Genomic DNA, 23482 nt, shown 5'->3' with positions numbered 1-23482 from the left:
GCATCTATAATTAAAGCAAAGTCCGATGACATTATTTTGCAGACGTAGAAGAATCTGTCCTAAAATTTATGTGGAATCTGAAGGGACCTGACTAGCCAAAACGATCTAAAAAAAAAAAAAGGATAAAGTTGGATTTATCACATTTTCCCATTTTAAAACTTCTTTCAAATCTAGAGTAATCAAAATAGCATGGTAGTGGCATAAAGACAGATATAGAGATCAATGGAATAAAACCAAGAGTACACGAATAAACAACTGCATATGTGTTCAAATGATTTTTGACAAGGTTACCAAGATGATTCAGTGAGGAAAGACTTGTTTTTTCAACAAATGATGTTGGAAAAAGTAGATATCCACATGCAAAAGAATGAAATCAGACTCTTACCTTGAATCATATGCAAAAAATGGATGTAAAATGGGTCAAAGACCTGAATGTTAAGAGCTAAAACTATGAAACTCTTAGAAGAAAAAATATGGGGAAAGTGTTATGACATTGAATTTGGCAATGATTTCTCAGATATGACACCAAGAGCACAGGAAAAAAGGAAAATAATAAATTGGACTGTGTAAAAATTTTAAACTTCTATATATCAAAGGAAATTTATCAACAGAGTGAAAGGACAACTTATAGATTAGGAGAATATACTTGAAAATCATATATCTGATTAGGCATTAATATTCAGAGTATATAAAGAATTTCTATGATTCAACAACATAACACATATATGCACACATAACATCAACAAAAACACAACTCATTAAAATGGGTAAAGGGTTTGACTAGACATTTCTCCATGAAGATGTACAAGTGACCAATAAATACATAAAAAGATGCCTAACATCACAAAGCATTATGGAAATGCAAATCAAAACTACAGTGAGATAGCCCCTCACACCCATTAGGATGGCCACCATATCCCCAAGAACAGAAACCAGAAAATAGTGTTGTCAAGAATATGGAGAAATTGTACCTTTTCTCCACTCTTTGTGGGAATGAAAAATGTGCAGCTGCTCTGGGAAACTCTATGGAGATTCCTCAAAAAAATTAAACATGTCACTACCATATGATCCAACAATTCCACTTCTGGGTACATACCCCAAAGAATTAAAGGGAGGGTCTCAAGGAGATATCTGTATATCTATGTTCATAGCAGTATTATCTATAATAGCCAATAGTTGGAGGCAGCACAAATGTCCATCGACAGATAAATGGATAAACACAATGAATGCATACGTACAATGGAATACTATTCTGGCTTCAAAAGGAAGGAAATTCTGAGACAAGCTACAACACAGATGAAACTTGAGAAAGTTATGCAAAGTGAACAAGCCAGTTACAAAGGAACAATATGTGTATGATTCCACTTACATGAGGTATTTGGTCAAATTCAGAGACAAGAAGAATGGTGATTTCCATCATCAGGCATAGAAGGAAGGATGGAGGAGTTGTTCAATGGGTATAGTGTTTCAGTTTTGCAAGATGAAAAGAGTTTTCGAGATGTGTTATACAACAATGTGAATGTACTTAACACTAGTGGATTGCACACTTAACATGGCTAAAGGTCAATTTTATGTGTATCTTACCACAGTGAAAATTCTTCAAAATTAAGGCAATAAATACAGATGGCAAATAAGAATATGAAAAAATGCTCCATATTAGATGTCAACAGGGAAATGCAAACTGAAACAATAGTGAAATACTACTACACTCGTATTAGAACGGACCAAGTCTGGAACACTGACAATACCAAATGCTAAGCAAGGATGCAGACAAACAGCAACTCTCATTCATTGCTCAAGGGAATGCAAATTTGTACAGCCACTTTGGAACACAGTTTGGCGATTTCTTACAAAATTAAACATACTCTTACCATACGATCCAGCAATCTCCCTCCTTGGTATTTACCCAAAGGAAATGAAAACTTATGTCCACACAAAAATTTTCACATGGATGTTTATTGCAGTTTTATTCATAATTGCCTAAACTTGGAAGCAACCAAGATGTACTTCAGTAGGTAAGTGGATAAATAAACTATAATACATTCAGACAATGGAATATTATTCAGTGCTAAAAAGAAATGAGCTATCCAGCCATGAGAAGATATGGAGGAAACTTAAATGCATATTACTAAGTGAAGGAAGCTAATCTTAAAAAGCTGTATACCATGTGATTCCTACTATATGACATTCTGGAAAAGGCAAAACTCTAGAGCCAGTAAAATGATCAGTGATTGTCAAAGACTGGAGTAGGGACAAGTGAGCAGGCTCAGGGGATTTTTAGGGCAGTGAAGATACTCTTACGATACTATAATGATGGGTATATGCCATTATACATTTGAGTAAGCTCAGAAAATACAATACCAAAAATGAACTCTAACATAAACTATGGACTTCAGGTGATTACAATCTGACAACATAAGTTCATCAATTATAAAAAGAAAATGTACCCTATAGTGAATAATGATAAAAGGCAGGCTGTGTACACTGGGATCTGGTTATATATAGGAACTCTCTGTACCTTCTCAGTTTTGCTGTGAACTTAACACCCCTCTAAACAAATAAGACTCTGCACTTCCAACGCAGGGGGTGTGGGTTCCATCCCTGGTCAGAGAACTAAGATTCCCACATGCACATGAAGTGGCCTAAAAAATCTTTTTTTAAATTAAGTCTTAAAAAAAAATTAAAGCAATGAATCTTATTTCTTCCTCTGTTTCAGATATGAAATTAATTTTAGCAGAGAGAGGAAAAGAAATGTTTCTATTCCTAGGAAAATCTCTCTGGATACATACTAGTCGCACTATACAGCTGAATTTGGATAACTTCAGCCTGTCACATTGTAGTTTGTTAGTAATCTTTAGTTACTATTGCAGCAATGACAACAGCAAAGACTTTAAGGCTCATGTTTTTAAGAAACTTATCTGAATTCTCCATTGTGCTCCATGCTCACACTTTTGATAAACAAAGTCCCACCAGTAAGAACTAGAGGAGATCTGAGTTCTCACGATGGTGTCACTCCTAAGGCCATACGTGCCTGGGCATTTCCTGGACTCGAGCGCCTCACTTATAAATAAAGGTAGCAAGTTCATTCTCATTGCTATGTTCCTTCACAGCATAACTTGCTTATACCCACTGCCAAGGTAAATATATATTTTGCTATATGTGGGGCATTGTTTTATTTTATTATTAGATTATCATTACTACTTGTTTTCTAAGTTATCAATATTCGAATGCTTTTAAATTCAGGAATGAATAAAAGTCTATCCGTGAGGATCCAGTGAAAATCCAAAGAGACCAAGACAGGTATAGAAAAGGAGGGAAGTTAAAAGGGGGGATTCACTATAGAGTAGGTGGAAGAGCTGAAAACAGTCTCTGCTACTCTTATAGTGAGAGAGTAAAGGGAAGAGATGGGGGTCCGGGTGGCCAACATGCGGGAGCTGGAGCCATAGGCAATGTCTCCTAGGAATGGGGCTGCCATTGACATCACCTTAAGGGAAATCAATGAATGAGCAAGGGAGCCTGGGAAAGGCAACTCACAGAGATCAGCTCTCCAGAGAGCCAAACAGGGAAAGGATGCGTGATGGACCGAAGAGCAAACAGACGCAGGACCGGCACAAACGCAAAACCTCGGGAACGTGTCTTCACATATCAAGGCTACAGCGTGGCCCACCATCTTCCCTGTAGATGAGTTATTACCTGGAACAGTGAGAGGAGGTCATAGGAAGACTTTTAGGCAAATACTTAAGCTGTATGTACTTTGCCCTCCAAACCTGTTCACCCAGTGAGATCAACCGTGTGTTTTTGTCTTTTTGTGAGGTCTTGGAAATGCAGGAACTCTAAGAACTTGAGAACCACAAATTAATTAGGGTGGGAAGAAGGGACACCAGGGCAGCCCCCAAAAGGAAATGGCCCTCAGGGTAGAAACATTTTATTCGGAACACAACACGCAAGAATCAGAACTGGAAACCTGTCGGTGTCCTTGGAGAATGAACACACCCTGGCAATCAGAGCCTTTCCTTCAGCCAGCAATAAACTCTTTTCTTAGAAGACAGAAGCTATAAGGCACACATTCCTGTTCTGCATGGGTGAGTTTTCTGGTGGGACATGCTGAACCTCTTAAAAAATTCAGGACAAGTTTTCTCAGCTTTCACAGCGTGATTCCAACCGCTTGAACAGAGGAAAACATACCATCTCATCACAGAGACACAAAAGCTTTTGAAGTTCACTGAAAATGTTGTGGTTGCTTTTGTCTGGGAATGAAAAAAAAAAAAGAAAGAAAGAATTGGAAGTTAGGCTCTCACCTCAGAGGAAACAAAGGAAAATAAAGTGAAAAACAATATTTAGAGGGAGGTGGAATTAGGCCACCCTTTATGATATTGGTGCATGCATGCTAAGTCACTTCAGTCATGACCTACTCTTTGCAACCCCATGGACTGTAGCCCACCAGGCTCCTCTGTCCATGGGATTCTCCAGGCAAGAATACCAGAGTGGGTTGCCATTTCCTTCTCTATGGGATCTTCATGACCCAGAGATCGAATCCACGTCTTTTATATCTCCTGCACTGGAATGCGGGTTCTTTACCACCAGCACCACCTGGAAAGCCTATAATATTGGTGGAAACTGTTAAATCCTTATAAATCTTTCAACAGAGACTGTCTCATTTGAATCACGTGGGCAACTTTTAGTCCAATGGTTCTCCTCTCTGGATGTCCTCGACCCCCAGTCCATTAGAGACTTTAGTTTTCCTCTTTATAATTTTGCCTCTTATTAATTTTAGAGTTTAGTGGAAAAGAGAAAATGTCTAAGCTTACCTCATGGTAAGATTTCTAAGGAATAATACTGACACTTTCGGTGATGCCCCACTCCACTGCATGCGTGCATGTGTGTGTGTGTGTGGTGTGTGTGTGCAGATTAGTGATGGCTGCAAAATAGAAATAGAACTTGGGAATTTCTTCCAGAACTGTCACATTGTCACCGGTCAGCCCCATTCAGGCTGCCTCATGAACTTAAAGCAATCATCTGATTGAGTCTTAGGTTGCACATAACCTGGAAAAGCCACGAAACCTCACAATAGTTTTAGGTCAAATGAAGCCAGGGGAGCTGCAGCTTATCTTCATCTGTTGCAACAGGGAAACAACAAAAGACTTTTAGATGTTTGGTGGCACTGGTCCCACCAGAAAGTAATATTTAGCACTCTGGGTCAACTCAGCATTTAATGATATCAGTTAAGCAGGGAACTCATCTCTTAATAACATAGGTTTCATCTAAACGCTCTTTCTATATTTAACTCTGCATGTCATGAACTTGCTAGATAGGAAATTCTGAGTTGAATAATATTTAAAAGCTCCTTAGGGCTTTTCAGGTGACTCTGCGGTAAAGAATCTGCCTGCCAATGCAGGAGACACAGGAGATGTGGGTTTGATCCCTCGGTCAGGAATGCCAACCCACTCCAGTATTCGTGCCTGAAAAATCCCATGGACAGAGGAGCCTGGTGAGCCAAAGTCCATGGAGTTGCAAAGAGTCAGACACAGCTCCTTAGTAGAAGCACCACCTATACCTTGACTTGCGTTCTAAGAAACAGAAGCTCTTTCCCTGGAAGTCTCAGTGGGAGCCGAGCTGAGCTGCCTGAGATCTGGACACAGGGGCTGCTCTGCAGAGATGAGAATGGTAACTCCGCGGATGAGCGGTTGTGAAGGAGAGGAGGCTCACAGGTACAGGGGTGATCAGCCTGCGTGCCTTTCCGCATCTTTAGGGAGGCAAAGTGGAAGCGTGCCACTCTCGCTAGGAGGAGAATTCCCAGCTCCTTTTCCACATTGAAGTCTGCACCGAGTGCTCATTGTAACCCAGTTTCCCTCTCAGGGAAATAGGAACACAGCTCCCCAGGGAGACCCCAGTTTCCTGATTCCTTTTAGGAATCTTTCTGCTTCATCTTCCCCTCAAATCTGCCAGAGACTTGATGAGGACTGGAAAGTTTTTCTTTTTTGAAGTTCTTTTTTTTTTTCATTCCCAGACAGGCAAAACCTTATCAGTCAGTTGGAATACTGCTGCAAAACCTTGTTTTGAACGGGTGTGTTCTGTCAGATTGATTGGAAGTTTCTGGCTGGAATGTTTAATTATCACCTAATTAAGACAGGCTTGCGTTCATCTCTTTTTCTGTACCCCTTGAGATTTGCCAGTGGCAGGGTAAGTCTTGCTTGACTGACAGCTGTCAGTGGCCCGTATGGTAATGACAAATAATGTGAAAGGCTGAAGATAAAAGGTTTCACCTCTACAAGTGACCTGTGTCCGTGTTCCTCTTCTCTAGTCCAGGTTTTCAAGGCAGATGCCTCGGCCATGGGGTGCACGGACTTGTCCATGAGAAGGTTGTGTTCTGGGTAGTGCGTGCAGGGACCTGCCAGGCGATCCATTCTAACTCAGATGCTGAGCTGTCTGTGTTGGACAGACCATGCCACTGAATGATCCATGCTCTACCCTGAACCGCTCAGGTGGCTGAAAACCACAGATACTACTCAGAAGAGCTGAATCAACGCCCACTGCAGCCACCCCTGGTGTATTTAAAACGAGGTAGGTGGCTTTATACTTCCCAGGTGGCTCCATAGTAAAAGAATGGCCTGCCAGGGCAGGAGATGTGGGAGATGAGGGTTCTATCCCTGGGCTGGGAATATTTCCTGGAGAAGGAAATGGCAACCCACTCCAGGATTCTTGCCTGGAGAATCCCATGGACAGAGGAGCCTGGAAGTCTACAGTCCATAGAGTCGCAGAGATTTGGACATGACTGAGCCTGAACCCACAGCTGTCTTTATAAGACCAAGATGGAAGATGTTGCAGGTAATAGTTCCATAGACTTTTATATTAAAAATCTGATGTGTGAGGTCTAATGGTGTTCCTACAGCCCCCAGGAGGAACAGTTCCAATTCCTTTTTTTATCTCATTTATCTTGAACAGCACCCCAAATTGACTTTTTTTTTTGGAAATATCAACTTTTGCCACATTTCTCACTCACCCAGAGGCCCCCCTACGTTCTGAGTGGAAGACAACCCATTGTTGAGAATAGCCGCATGGAGTTCTCTAGAATTTGAACCCTTTTGCTTTTACTTGTGTATCTAGCTTTGACCTCAATGATACGTCATTTCAGTTGTTCACTGGCCCATCTCTTTGGTCTTTAGGTACATGTACCCCATAAGACACAGCTTCCTGATCATCCAAACACATTTCCTCTGCTCTTAGGAATGAATTTCTGAGCTACTGAAGGGAAGGAAAATGTTGTGGTCAGATGATGCTTCATAACTTGAAACAGGAACCCTGTGGTCACGTCTGAAGAGTGTTTCTTTTTAGAATCTTTGACAGGAAGTTCCATTGTGGTGCAGAGGAGTGAACACAGCTGGAGCCTGGGAGTTCTGTCTTTAATACCAGAGTACTCTTCCTTAATCCCTCAGACACCTTCCTTTCCCCCTGCCTTCCTCTTTCTTAACACCTCCTTCTTTCCTGTATCTTTCCCTTTCCCTTTCCCAAACATTGATTAATCATCTATATTATTTGTGTCTCTGGGGACAGAAGAACAAATGAGACATAGGTCCTCTCCTCAAGGAGCTCACACGATAGTAAGTGAGGAAATCGTTGACTCTGATGCTGTGCAATAGGACAGCGGCAGTTTCTGAACAGTAGTGGTGGAGACAAGACACACGTGGGAGAAGCCAGCTCTACCCGGGAGAACTGTATGAGGCTCCAGAGAGAAGACGGTTTAGGTCTAATTCATCTTCGGAGGGCACTGATCCATACAGGTAGACTAATGATGACTCAAGTTCAAGTGCCCAGATCAATTTTGGCATTCTGGGTTATTTCCTTCCGTAAACAGCATCGTGTAAACTTACATCCTTTATTTGTGATGTGTAGGCATCATTGAGGGCTTCTCTGGTGGCTCAGATGGTAAAAAATCTGCCTGAAATGTGGGAGACCCGGGTTTGATCCCTGGGTCAGGAAGATCCTCCCTGGAGAAGGGCATGGCTACCCACTCCAATATTCTTGCCCAGAGAATTCCATGGACAGAGGAGCCTGGCAGGCTACAGTCCATGGGCTTGCGAAGAGTCAGACACAACTGAGTGACTAACACACAGGCATCACTGAAACATCCCAGCTATGACTCTTCATTCAGTCACCTTCTCCCGAGCCAAGTCCTCAGAGGAGCCCATCAATGTACACAGCCTCCTCTAGAAATGGTGTCCAATATGGTAGCCCTTGGACCCATGTGGTTATTTAATTTTGAATCTAAATTAATGAGAAACAATAGTGCTATTTAATTCTGTGATTGCACTAGCCATATGCCAAGTGTTCGGTAGCCACATGTGGCTAGTGGCTACCATAATAGACACAGGTATGTAGATCAAGTCCATCACTGCAGAAAACTCTAGTGCCCTGCTCTGGTCTAAGAGCTACTTCTTTCATTATTCTTTTTATCTTCTCCATCAGATCTAACTGTGCTGGCCAGGCTACACCATGAGTCAGGTCCCTTCCTAGCCATATCCTTAGTAGCTGGCCTAGCTCCTTGACAGAGGGCAACAGGAATGGAGAAGGGTGTCTTGGAGGCACCTTATGTCACATAGTTTCATTATTGTGGCATCAGGCAGATCCATCCTATGGAAAATATTGTCAACAGTGATTATTTACTGTATGCTCACTATGCGTCAGGCCCTTGGCTAATGTTTTGTGTGTATTATCTCATTTAACCCTCACAACAAATGTTCAAAGTGGGTATAGTTAGTCCCACTGGATAGATGAGGAAACAAAAGCTTATAAAAATGAAGTAACTTGCCAAAGGCAACATGCTTAATAAGCGGCAGATGCCAATTCAACTCACTATGTCTAACTCCAAAACTTCTGCACTTGTGGTTCTGAAACGTTCAAGCTGCAACCAGGTTATATCAGAATTTCCTGGGGAGCCTTTAAACCAGCAGAAGGCTAGGCTTCATCACACACTTGCAGACCAGCTTACGGGTTTTCAAGTTCCTATGAGTCTACTGGGTACATAGCATATAGTATAGGCAGGCTAAGCTTGTTCCCTCCTCTCCAGAAAGACCATGCGCTTGGTCTATTCTTGAGTTCTTTGCTGTTCATGCCACCTGGGAATGCCTCGATCCAAGTAGGGTTGTCTACTGTTGCCTGAGCAGCTAGAATGAAGCTGAAAATGTGCCATTTAGGCACCTGCTTCGGAGAAGGCAACGGCACCCCACTCCAGTACTCCTGCCTGGAAAATCCCATGGACGGAGAAGCCTGGTGGGCTACCATCTATGGGGTCACACAGAGTCGGACACGACTGAAGCAACTTAGCAGCAGCAGCAGCAGGCACCTGCTTTGATTCTCAGGTTACACTCGGCACCAGGCTGCCTCCTGCCCCTTGTTCTTTATATCCATATACTATTTGGCTGACGTGCCTGCCTCTGCCATTCCCAGGTTCTGAGCTCAGTCGTCTTGGCACCAGCCCCCCCAACCCTCTCCTCTCCACATACTTGTTAATATCTAGCATACTGTTCTGCAGAGAGGGAAAGTTCAAAACAATTCTGTGGGCGTCCCTGGTGGTCCAGTGGCTAAGAATCTGCCTGTCAATGCAGGGGACATGGGCTCGAACCCTGGTCTGGGAAGATACCACAAGCCACGAAGCAACTAAGCCTGTGTGCCACAATGACTGAGCCGGTGCTCGAGGGTCTGCCTGCCACAGCAACGGAGTCCACTTGCCCCAGAGCCCTGCTCTGCAGCAAGAGAAGCCACCGCAGTGAGAAGCCTGCACTGCAGCGAAGAGAAGCCCGCACTCGCTGCCACTAGAGAAAGCCGGCACACAGCAACAAAGACTCGGCACAGACAGAAATGAATGAATGGATGAGTAACAAAATAAGTAAAATAAAATAAAAACCAATTCTGTTAGCGTAATGAGAGAGAGTGCTGTTAAAACACATGCAAGTAACCAATGAGGATGGCTTTCCTTTTTTCCTTCTTTGTAAATTTCAGTACTAGGACCAAGGTACCTCAAGGTTACAAAAAAAGCATTTCCTAACAAACAATGAAGATTTACGTGTCCAGGACCACATTTATTATTTTCATTCATGTTACATTATACGTAATACAATATTTCATTTTAACAAAATACTACTACTGATCTTCAAAAAAGTTATTTTAAATGGAGTCAAGGAGGAAATAGCTAAGTGTCATTTTAGGTGGTGTTGATTCTAAGTAAGGGCAATAGAAGCTCAGAAAAGGGAAAGAGCAGTCGGATTGGTCAGTCAGGAAGAGTTCCAAAAAGGAAGAGAAAATCCGGTACACAAGTGGTATAATTTTAAAACCCATCGAATGGAAACAATAACTTCAATAAATGTTTTGTTTAGTGATATACTCATTCAGAGGCCTTTACTACAATATCACTTAACTTTTAGTAATTTTTTCCTGTTACAATTTGAATTAACAGTGGCAGAGTTTGAGACTTTTCTCTGTCATCCTGTTTATACAATCGATTTATGTCACAAAATATGCTGCATCCCATTTCCACTTTAATCTGTATGAGTTAATTTAAGACCATATAGTCCAATGACTACAAATAAAACTGAAATTTCAAAATCTTCTGAGATTCAATATTAGAATGATACTTTAAACTTCCTTTGTGCTTCATTGTTCACACAACAGGCAGTCCATTTCTACAAACTTATGTAATAAAATTTTTTTTCCTACATTTTGAGCTGGTGCTTGAAGATAAAAGGGAATCAACATTTTAATTCAATGAATCCTACCCGGGCTTTTAATTTATAAAATGAAAGGGAAAATAGATAAATCAACTACTGTAGTTGGAGGCTCTATCAAATGCCTCTCAGAAACTAAGATCAAGAAGGGAAAATAGGTATAGGGAAATAATTAAATGAATAAAGCTTTGGTTAGATATAGATCTAGATACGTACATGTATAGTCACCCCTCCATATCGCCAGGTGTCACATCCATGAATTCAACCAACCATGGATCAAAAATATTCGGAAGAAAAAAATTCCAGAAAGTTCTAGAAGTAAAACCTGATTTTGCCTCACTCTGGCAACTATTTACACAGCAGCTACTTTGCATTTACAATATTTATTTAATGATGATTTAAAGTATATGGGAAGATATGCAGAGGTTATATGCAAATAGTACATAATTTTATATGAGAGACTTGAGCATCCATGGGTTTTGGGTATATGTATGTACCAAATATATATGAGGGACATGTGTATATATATATATTCCTCCCCCCGCCAGAAATTGAAGGAACACATTCTTTTTCTGAGTACACATGGAACATTTATAAAAACAGACTATGATTTAGGCCTCACAGGAAGTCTAAATTTAGGCTCAGTGACGTCAGCAACATGGTGGCGTAAGATGTTCCTTCTTTTAATCCCTCTTTTCAGTCAACAAAGTAGACATCCAAGCATGAACAAAAGTGCTTTGGTGTGTCTTGGATCTTAGGACCTTACTCCAAGGGACCCAAGAGGAATCTCGCCCACCAGTGCAGCTGGTAAGGAAGTCTAAGTTTAAAACAACATTTAGAGGAAAATTTATATATTTAAATCAATATGCTTGCCCAGACTATCCCATTTAAAAATTCAGTTCTGGGCATTGACAGTCCTGATCTCCACTACCCTGCTTCATGTTTTTCTCCACAGGTCTACTACCTCCTAACATACTATGTAATTCATCTATTTATTGTGTCTATTGATTATGATATGTCTTTCCTAGTTAGAATGCAAGTTGCAGAAAGGCGGTGATTTTTGTTTGTTCACTGATGTGCTGCCAGCTTCTAAAACAGTACCTGGCAAATAGTGAGCACTCCATAACATTTATTGAATGAATGGATGAATGAGGAAAGGTCTTTTTAAAAACAAAACAACAAAACATAAACCCCCAAAACCCTGTGAGTAAAGGTGATCACATCAATATTAAGGATTTCTGTTCAACTGTTCAACTTTTCAACTTTGAAAAGTTAACAGCCTGAAGATAGGTTGAGAGAATATATTTATGATATCTAAATCAGACCAGAAACAAATATTTAGATTATATGGAGAGTTGCTGAAAAGTAATGATGATAAGCCGGGAATCCAAATAGAATAATGGGTAGTCTGGAAAACACAGCTAACAAGAAAACATAAAGTGGACAATGGATAGAGAGATGGATGATGCCAAGTTTTGGGGGGACGCAGGGGACCTTTATGCAGTACTGATGGGATGTAGACTGATCCAGCCATTTAGGACAGCAAACTGCTAGTATTTAGTCAAATTGTGAACACAGATATTAATTTCACACCTAGCTCTTAATCCCAAAGAAATTCTCATATAAGGGCCCATGTATGAGGATGTTCATTGAAGCATTCTTTGTCATGCCAAGACAGGGACACTTCTGGTGACCACCACAGAGGAGTTTGGAGGACAGGAATATAAAAGGGTGATAAAAGAAAGTAATAAATAAGACAAGAGAAATGCCTTGTACAATGATTGTATGCCATGAACTGTGAAGTATAATGAACTGAACCCTCTAAAACAAAGACACAACTGAAAATAAAATGAAATGAAATAAAGTAACATAAAGTAAAATAAAATAAAGTAGTGGTCTGGGGTAATTTCTAATTTTCTTTACATTACTCAAAATTTTAGTAAGTGATGATTCTATTTTCATGCAGAATTAACCTTATTTTTTTTATGGTTAAGCAATAGTTTTATTGGAATGTAATCAACTATATAATACCATAAAATTCATCCTTTTGAAGTGTACAATTCGGTGATTCTTAGTATAGTTACAGATAGATTTTTAATAGATTGAAAATGTTTTATAAATTCATTTTGGTGTGAATAGTGTATTCTCAATCAACATATACTTTGCATTTAAATAAGTTTGCTTTAAAGGCTGCTTTCAATAATTTTTTTTCTATAAAGCTTTCTCTGCTTGCCCTAAGTGAAAGGTTCTTTCCTTTTTTTGAACCCCTGAGTCATATCCTCTTTCTAATAGCAATTATTATTGATAATGATAAAAATTAAAGCCCTCATTGAGACCCACTACCTATGTTGCATTAGGGATGCTGTAGGATATAGAATAGAAATATCAAGAACTTCACAGTGTTGCATTTGAGAGCAACCAAATATCAGATGTTTGGGGCTTAAATGCTAGAATGACATCCATCAACTAGTCTCTGCTTTTCACTGAGGGTATCTCTAAGGGACGCTGATAAGAAGCAACTTTGAATATTAATATACCAATGACAGAAGAATATCAGAACACTCTAAAGTGAAAGGCTAAATAACAAGTAAATCTCATAAAGAAGGGTATGAATTACCTTCTCATGTGACTTTTAGAAAAATACAATCATATTTTCTTCATATACCATGAAATAAATAGTCACAATTTGTTGAGAGCAAAATATTTGTATTTCAGAATCAGTACTCAGTGTGAGTCATGTTTGTATAAAGTCTACATGCAATCACAGAATATTTTTGTTCGTTCCATGTTTTGCTCAGTACCCACTGAAGAAAGATCTTTCTGTAAATCTGCCCAAAGGAAAAAAGATGGATATTTGATGATTTTGCAGGGCACCTTCTCATGCTACATTTTCCGAGACAAAGGATTAGTAAGTAAACTGAATGCAAATGTTGCATTTAGAATCACCCTTGTTGAACAGATGTCCCCAGTCTGTTGAGGCTAGGGAAGACTCGAGCCTGTGGTTTTCTGCCTGAGCTCTCCGAGGCAGGAGAAGAGGATACGGTTTCTAGTGGGTGAAAAGAAAAGCAGAAGCAGAAGTCAGTTTGTGTGCCTGTCTCTGCTCCTCTGCCGGAAACTCTTTGCTCCCCAGGCCAACTCCTGTGGTGGGGGCCACTTTTCACTTTCGTATTTGTATGTAGAGCTGTGTGGATCTTCCAGTTTTTAATGCTCTTAAAGCTCTTTCAAATTCAGTATCTCATTTGATTCTCACAACCATCCTGTGAGATAAGTAGAACTTTGCTTTCACTGTGAGGTAACCAAGGTTCAGAGAATATAAGGCAGAGCCAAAACTCAAACTCTTTGCCAGCTTTGAATGTAGTGCTCTTTGAGCCAAGAAGAGTGTTACATTCCCTCTCCTCTCCATTCACCCCATAAACCTCTCACCCCATGATTCCCTCATCCTAGGTCATTACCACCACCATGTTCAAAAACAAGGTTTTAACATTTATTTTAAAATTAAATACCACCTGATTCCCATACAAAGTTATTTAAAAAGAGAGACAGGATAGCAGAAAATTTGATGGGATAGAAGAAATCTAAGTTACACTTTGATAAAATATTCCTGAAATGAAAGCAGTCTCAAAATTGTGTATTGAAAAGGAACACTTCTGGAGATATATTTCTAAGAACATCCACTTAGAACAGCCAAAATGAATGCTAGCAAAATTAGTTAGGGGACCTTGAATAAAAAGGGAGGGGGGATATCATTTGGACATCTAGGAAGCACCATCCCAACAACCAGAACAAAATAAATATGTTAAAAAGTAACTTATAAAGAAAAAAGTCCCATTTTTATTAGATTTTTTTTGATTGTGATGGTTTATGGTAGATGATAATGAAATAACTTATTTTCATTTAGAGACTAAAGGGAAAAAAGGAGTCAGTGATTTTATACCCAGATAAAACAGTTTCCAACCATAAGGGCTATGGACAAACTGTTTATGAATATGCAAAAAGAATTCAAGGAACACTCTTTCCATGAACATTTATTAAGACTTTAATGTAAAGTCTTTAGGGCTTCCCTGATAGCTCAGTTGGTAAAGAATCCACCTGCAATGCAGGAGACCCCCAGTTCGGTTTCTGGGTAGGGAGGATCCACTGGAGAAGGGACAGGCTACCCACCCCAGTATTCTTGGGCTTCCCTTGTGGCTCACCTGGTAAAGAATCTGCCCACAATGTGGGAGACCTGGGTTTGATCCCTGGGTTGGAAGGATCCCCTGGAGAAGGGAACGGCTACCCACTCCAGTATTCTGGCCTGGAGAATTCCGTGGACTATATAGTCCATGGGGTTGCAAAGAGTCGTACACAACTGAGTGACTTTCACTTATTTGTAGAGTATTTATTTGTAAATGCTTCAGATAAAAGAAGTAGAAAGACATTGACCGCCCCCCCAAAAAATCAGCTGTATGTTACATACAAAAACATACATAAAGTCAAGAGATTCATAAAGATAAAAAACATAGACAAAATATATTGAAACAGGGGTTGCAATCTTATTTCCTGACAAGATAGAAATCATATCAAAATGCAATAGAAGTAACAAATAAGTTTTAACATAAAAGCTAACATTGCAATGAAGATAGAACAGTTATTAATATGCACCCAGTGACTCATTAACAGTTTTTGTACATCAAAACTTTAGGAGATTCAAAGAGGAATACTCAGGACCACATAAAGATTACAACCTAAAATGTAAACTCTGCAATAATCTTTCTTATGAATACCAATGGAAAATATACATGGAAATTAGTAATCAGAATTCAAAGCACACTAAAACAATACTACACTGTGACTAAATGAGAATGTTTGCAAAATGTTCAATGTTTTTAAAAAATTGATTATTATAATCTACTCTTTTTTAGTGTTAGAAAGAAAATTCATATGATCTCTCCACAGATAAATGAAAAATATTTGAAAAATTTAACACCTATAAAATAAAACATACTCAATCATCTAGGAATGGGTGGCTACTCTGTTAAAGAGATGATAGATATAGCAGCTTCTTAATGATTAGAGAAACACCAAAGATTTTTCTGCTAAATACTGGAATGAGTAAAGGATGCTGTGGAAAATTCTGAAAGAGATGGGAATACCAGACCATCTTACCTGTCTCTTGAGAAACCTGTATGCAGGTCAGGAAGCAACAGTTAGAACTGGACATGGAACAACAGACTGGTTCCAAATAGGAAAAGGAGTACGTCAAGGCTGTATATTGTCACCCTGCTTATTTAACTTATATGCAGAGTACATCATGAGAAATGCTGGGCTGGAAGAAACACAAGCTGGAATCAAGATTGCCGGGAGAAATATCAATAACCTCAGATATGCGGATGACACCACCCCTATGGCAGAAAGTGAAGAAGAACTAAAGAGCCTCTTGATGAAGGTGAAGGAGGAGAGTGAAAAAGTTGGCTTAAAGCTCAACGTTCAGAAAACTAAGATCATGGCATCTGGTCCCATCACTTCATGGGAAACAGATGGGGAAACAGTGGAAACAGTGTCAGACTTTATTTTTTTTGGCTCCAAAATCACTGTTGATGGTGATTGCAGCCATGAAATTAAAAGACGCTTACTCCTTGGAAGGAAGGTTATGGCCACCCTAGATAGCATATTTAAAAGCAGAGACATTACTTTGCCAACAAACGTCCGTCTAGTCAAGGCTATGATTTTTCCAGTGATCACGTATGGATGTGAGAGTTGGACGGTGAAGAAAGCTGAGCGCCACAGAATTGATGCTTTTGAGCTGTGGTGTTGGAGAAGACTCTTGAGAGTCCCTTGGACTGCAAGGAGATCCAATCAATCCATCCTAAAAGAGATCAATCCTGGGTGTTCATTGGAAGGACTGATGTTGAAGCTGAAACTCCAATACTTTGGCCACCTCATGTGAAGAGTTGACTCATTGGAAAAGACCCTAATGCTGGGTGCGATTGGGGGTAGGAGGAGAAGAGGACGACAGAGGATGAGATGGTTGGATGGCATCACCAACTCAATGGACATGGGTTTGGGTAGACTCCGGGACTTGGTGATGGACAGAGAGGCCTGGCGTGCTGCAATTCATGGGGTCACAAAGAGTCGGACACGACTGAGCAACTGAACTGAACTGAACTGAAAGGATGCTCACTATGATCATTAGAGGTATTAGCTGATATGTAATTATACAACAAAAGCTCCAAAGGCAAAAGAATTGGTGCACAAGAAGGAAATACTATCTTTTTTGTAGACGATATGATTACAAAACTGGAGAAACCAAGAGTCAATGGGAAAACTGCAAAACTGTTATAAACATGTTATAAAAAAACCTTTAAAAGAATAGCTTTTACAAATACTCCAAAAGAGGATATAAAGGAAGTGTTCATTTTAGATCCACCTTTTTCTTGAATAGGAAAATTCAGTATGGTGAAGATAAATTAAATCTAATATTAGTAAAGATACCATACTTTTTTTCTTTCAGCAAAACATTTTGGTTATTAAGTTTATTTGAAAGACACAGAAGCAAAACTAGCCATTTAAATGCTGAAAAAGAAGAACATTTTCTTTAACATTTAAATCTTTCAATGAATTTTGAAGGATGAAGAACTATAGTTATAATAATTAGAGATATAAATAACAAAATATTAAGAATAATCATTCCTTGGTGGTTGTTATGGTAATTTTTTCCCCTTAATTTCATCCCAGGATTTATTTATTTTTAATTTTTGGCTGGGTGGCATGTGGGATCTTAGTTCCCCAACCGAGGATTGAACCCATAACCCCTGCAGTGGAAGCACGAAGTCTTAACCACCGGTCTTAAAGCACTGAACCACCAGGGAAGTCCAAGATTTATTTTATAGCTGGAAGTTTATATATTTTGACCACTTTTAGCCATTTCTCCTACTCTCCCCTTCTAAAAAAAAAATAGTGCTTGTGTTTTCATGGGTTCTGATATTTCTACAAATAATACTTCATCAGAAAAAGTGAGTAAATGTCACTGGTCTTTTTGAGGACAGTATGACAAACCTTTTTACCTTCAGAAGGCAGAGAACACTTCCTTTTCCTCTAGTTCTCCCAGGGCACTTGCTTTCCATGCCTCTCACAGTATTTTTAAGTGTTGACAACACTTTCATTTAAATTGTACCTAATTATTTCTTGTTAAAAACCTACAAGGTACTCTTGGTTTCCTAGCAGGATCAGAGGGAGTAGAAGTATTCCAAATAAAGTATGCTCCACATTCAAGATATTTATAATTCCACAGAGAAGACATAAATGAAATAATTACAGAATATTACACAGCAGTAAAAATGGGGACAGAGATGTGTGGTAAATGCTATACTTGCTGAGGCACTCAGAAAACATGGCCCATACTCTCTCCCAGCATGTTTTAGAACTTTCTTGATGCTATAAATTGCCTAGGTTGCTTCTTAAATGCACAGATTCCTGGGCCTCCTCTCCAAACTGATTAATTCAGAATTTCTAGAGAAAAGGCCTGGGAATATTTCTTGCCCAGATGATCTCTGTTATCACAGAAGTCTGGGAAACCCTGAGCTGGAATGACTAGGGGAGATATTGGCAGCTGCCAGAACACGAGAAAAGCTTTAAGGGATGGGCAGAAATTAGGCAGAAAGGTCACAGGACAAGCGTTCTGGGAAAGCTTCTTAGAGGAAATTTATCAGCAGACAAAGGGAAATACACAACTAAGAGAGTCCCTGGATGAGTTGCAAAAGTGTATAGTATAGACGTGCTTAACCCTCAGGGCTTCCTGGGTGGCTCAGATGGTAAAGAATCTGTCTGCAATGCAAGAGACCTGGGTTCTATCCCTGGGTCGGGAAGATGCCTCGGAGAAGGGAATGGCGACCCAATCTGGTACTCTTGCCTGGAGAATCGTATGGACTGAGGAGCCTTGTGCCTTACAGTCCATGGAGTTCCAAAGAGGTGGACACGACTCAGCAACTAATACTTTCTTTCATTTTTCACTTAACCCTCTAAAGTTCATTTTTTTCTGGGTAATGAAAGTAATGTAACCTTAGGTAAATCTCTCTCTCTGTCTTTCTCTTTTTTTCTCTCTCTAACTTGCTACCCCAGATTTTGAAATGAATCCTAGAGCCAGGAGAGCATCGTGTAAAACTCAATGGCAGAGCCGTGAGAAGCTATCACATGCTTTTATCCATTCACATTAAATCCGAATCATCCATCCTCAAACAATTTTTCTCTGCCTTCCCTATAGGATTAATATAAATCACAAGAGATAATTTGCAAAGAAGGCTATTTAAAATTGCGGCCGAGCAGTTCATCCGTTACGATAATTCACTTTGGTGTAAAATTCAATTATTACTGACAAATAAAGGTTAGTAACTTAATCATTATAAAGAACAGACGTCTGGGTGAGGAACAAGTACATTAGGGGGATTCCCAAGTCTTTTCATCGCCAGCCCCCGCAGTGATTCCAGAGGATTTTCAAACCTTGTAAGAGCTTTAGAAAGACTCTCTCATCCTTCTTATCCTGGGATAGAATTCCTCCCAGCAGTTTATTTGAAAAGTAATAAATGTGTACATACATGCTGTAAGTTTATAGACCGGCACAATTCTGTAGCAGTTTTTAATCCAGCCTAACTATTCTGAAAATTTGGTCTTGATTTTTCCCCTTCTGGCATAGACCAAAGAGAGAACTGAAGCCCATTTGTCGAAGGCCCCGACATCTGCTGGTTTGTCAGTTTTGTTTAGTTAAAATGGATTCATATTTGTGAAGAAGGGGCCTTTAGTGGAGCGTGCACAGCAGAAAATTAGTGCTACTTTTACCAACATTAACTCCCCTGATTTTGCATTAATCGTGATATGCTCAATGACTGGGGAAACCACTTCGCACAAGGATTTGGTGACTGGGGGATGTTTTCATTAATCAAAATGAATTCCAAAAGGGAGGGTGGGTGTGACGTAGGGTGCAGTCTGGGATGCTGTACACTTGGGGCAAAGGAGGCAGCCCACTCCTGAACGGGTGTGTGTTTGCACGGCCAGCACTGAGTCCTGGTTCTGATGAGCAAGCAGAAATTCTAAAAGAACTGGACTTTGTCTTTCCTCTCATTATAGTTTCCTACTTTGGGTAGTTAGTATGCATTTAATCCATTCAGATTTGTATTGGAGTCCACAGCTCTAGCCAGGCCCCAAAGGAGTTGCTACTCGAGGGTCTTCACAGCTCAGCAATTTTTTTTTTTTCACTAAGGAAGAAAGCTGGTCAACCAGTTTATAAAATGCTGACAGAAATACACAGTAATTTAGAGAGCTTCTATGCACAGTCTTCAAGATGAACTGCCCTTACAACCTCCCATTACTGTTTCAACACATCCTTCGGAAATGGTTGGCCACATAGAGAAAAGCTATAAAGGTATGGAGAGCAATGAATTATTTGCAAGCGGCATAAAAATGGTGATAAACCTTTTAAAACTTGTATCTGTAGAGCGGGCACTTCAGAAAGTAAATAAGTATAATAACACATCTTGGTTTGCCCCCCTCTCCACTCTTACAGATATTTCTTTTCAAAGAGAAGAAAGCCTGACTAGGTAGCTGGCCTTTAAGCCTTCAATTAATTGAACAAAGATTTTTAAATTGTTCAATTGGTTTCATTAGGAAGTGTACAATGAAATAATAAAGTAAAACAAATGATATAAAGCACAGCCACTAATTAGCTCTACATGATTGATACAGCTTTGGACCAGGCATTTGATCTCAAACAAAATGCAGTTCCTTGTTAAGAGGATTTTTAATTGATGTGCAAAGAGGTATTAGATGATGTTGGAAAATAATTACTCCAAAGCTATTCATGCATTTGGCTGAACATAACAAATGAAGTTTGGGCACTGGATCTGGCAAAGTGGACACGTGCTAATTAATAACGAGAAGAACAAGCATCTTCCAGGCGTTTTTAACCCAGTATTTGCTAGGAGAGTGCTGAGCAATTATGTACCATAATGAGGTTGTCATATAAACAAGATTAACATTACTCAGATGTCAGATGAGATTTCAAATTCATGCAACCCATATGTATTTTCTGGGTGTTATAGAATGCAAAGCAGAACTAGCCAATCAGAGTTGCTGCTCTAAGTTCAGGTATGATTAAGTAAATATCATAAGGAGATGGTGAATCTTTGCTAGTTTCCGACAGCCCAGTGAAGACGATCCTCTTAGAGTAACTAAGCAGATTTGCCTGAATTCATGTCAAAGCACCCATACATTTTTTTAAAAAAGGAAAGAAAAAAAAAAGAGAAAAGAATTTTTTCAAAGAAATGAATATTGACTAGGGTAAATATGCTCTTCATCTCTAAAAACTTGATGAGCATATGCACCAAGTTACACATAATTTGTTAAATCTGACAGGAATGTTAAATTAGCATTTGGTAGGTCTCGGCCAAATTCTTTGCTCAGAAAAAAATGTGTGCATGTTGACATGAAATTAGAAGGACTTATGGGTGAATATCAGAAAGAGGAATTTGTCTGTCTTTGTTTTATATAAGACTGTTTTGCCTCTCCCACAAAATGGTAGAAGACAAAGCTAACAGGATGTGTGTTCACAGTTAAAAATGTAGCATTGATTCAAGTATTGAGATAACAATTTAAAATTGCAGTAAGGAAAACCTGAGTTTGGTATAAGTTAAGATATTGAACAATTGCTTAATAGCTCAACTTATGACTGCGGACTATAAACTCAGTTGGATGACTATCTAATTATCTGCCTTTAAATGAGTTCATTTGACTCAACTCTTTTCCACAGATTCTTTAAGTACTGAAAATTTGATATTTTCCCATTAAATGGTATACATGTACTAAAGACTTTGGATTTTTTGCCAGACTAAAAAACATATGTTTGTGTTGTGTGTATTTATGTGTAGATTGTGTATATCTGTGTGCATGTTGGGGACGTGTGTGTATGGTGTGAGAGGGATGCAAGGGGGAAGGCATTCCAAGCCACTAACGAGTTCTCAGTTTCGTCATGAAGATTTACTGCTCAGCCTAGTTCCTGCATAGTTCTCTTTACCTGGAATTGTTATCACTTTATATTAATAAATGTATGTGTGTGTATGGGGGGGGGTGTGTGTACCAGGTTTTATTTACAAAGGCTCTTCTTCTCAAAGAATAGGTTTAAAGGCATGCACCACTGTGATCAGTCTTTGTTAATGTTACCTTTGATTATCTTGTTCATGAAAACTTACTTTTTCCCTACTCAATATTTTCTTTTTATTGCAGTATAGTTACTTTACAGGCTCCCCCGGTGGCTCAGGGGTAAAGAATCTGCCTGTAATGCAGGAGATGGGGCTTCGATCCCTGGGTCAGAAAGATCCCCTGGAGGAGGGCATGGCAACTCACTCCAGTATTCTTGTCTGGAGACAGAGGAGCTCATGTCTCATGGACAGAGGAGCCTGGAGGGCTACAATCCACAGGGCCGCAAAGAGTCAGACACAACTCAAGTGACTTAGCAGGCTGGCAGGCAGTCATAGTTAATTTACAATGATATGTTACTTCTGCTGTCCAGCAAAGTGAATCAGCTATACGTATACATATATCCCCTCTTTTTTTGGGTTTCCTTCCCATTTAGGTCACCACAGAGCATTAAGTACAGCTCCCTGTGCTATATAGTCGATTCTCATTAGTTATCTATTTTGCACATACTATCAGTAGTGTATGGGCTTCCCAGGTGGCTCAGCAGTAGAGAATCCACCTGCCAATGCAGGAGACTTGGCTTCAGTCCCTAGGTTGGGAAGATCCCCTAGAAAAGGAAATGGCAACCCACTCCAGTACGCTTGCCTGGGAAATCCCATGGACAGAGGAGCCTGGTGCAGGCTACAGGCCATGGCCTCACAAAGAGTTGGACACGACTTAGCAGCTAAACAACAGCATCATATAGTGTATACACGTCAACCCTAACCACCCAATCCATCCCACCTCCCACCTTGGCATCCACATGTTTGCTCTTTACTTCTGTGTCTATAGTTCTGTTTTTCAAATAAGATCATCTATACCATTTTTCTAGATTCTACAAATATGGAATATCTGATTTTTGAAAGCTAATACAGCAATTTTCTAACAAAAAGCCTCAGAAAATGGAGCAGTGATTATTGCAGCGCACACCATGCCCTGATCATGTCTCCTGTCAGCCCTGGCCCGTCTGGGGGTTTACTGCCCGGTTTCTGCAGCACGGTACAGAGACTAGTGCACAAAGGCGCTGAGCCTGGGGCTTGTCAAGGCTCCGTGGGGACGATAGAGCCTCCAGGAGAAGCCCGAGCACAGGGCATGTCAGCACCCTTGACAGGCTCCCGTCTTGTCTGAACGGGGTGAGAGGCAGATCACGTCGCTGTGGCCTACAGACTGGTAGGGTTTGGATAGATGAACAGGAATGAGGAATGTGGAGGCATTCTGGCCGGAAAATACGTTTCTTCCCCCAAATAAAAGAAGGAAGCACTTATTACGAAGATAGTAATGATCGACTGCTTTTCTGCCCAGTTCTATACAGACAGTAACAGAAGTGAAGGAGTGAAATGTGACCCCAAGGAGTAAGCTGGCCTCCAACCAAAGGGCATGTCTCCAATTTTGATCTGTGAACTTAGAGATATCTAAGGAGGGGTTGAGAAGGTCCCCCGCATCTTGGAATAAGCACTGAACCATCTGAATAAATACTACAGAGCAGAAGAATCTCTGGAATCTAAGTGAAAGGTCGGTGGTTTAGTCGCTCAGTCGTATCCAACTCTTTGTGACCCGATGTG

General features: G+C 40.0%; 1 protein-coding gene across 1 annotated transcript in view; it reads right to left on the bottom strand.

The window, feature by feature from the left end:
- Positions 1–1940: 1940 nt before the first annotated feature.
- The window catches only part of LOC145534726 (uncharacterized), a 432243-nt gene continuing 410701 nt past the window's right edge, over positions 1941–23482 (bottom strand). Inside the window, exon 7 of the transcript XR_014074906.1 lies at positions 1941–3693. The gene's annotated coding sequence lies outside the window, so the exon portion shown is untranslated. The remainder of the gene's footprint in view (positions 3694–23482) is intronic.

Source organism: Giraffa tippelskirchi, chromosome 14, assembly GCF_054371585.1.
Source record: "Giraffa tippelskirchi isolate mGirTip1 chromosome 14, T2T-mGirTip1v1.2.pri, whole genome shotgun sequence".
NCBI classification, from domain to species: Eukaryota; Metazoa; Chordata; class Mammalia; order Artiodactyla; family Giraffidae; genus Giraffa; species Giraffa tippelskirchi.
The sequence above is the reverse complement of the archived record's forward strand: the minus strand, read 5'-3'. Positions and strand labels throughout refer to the sequence as shown.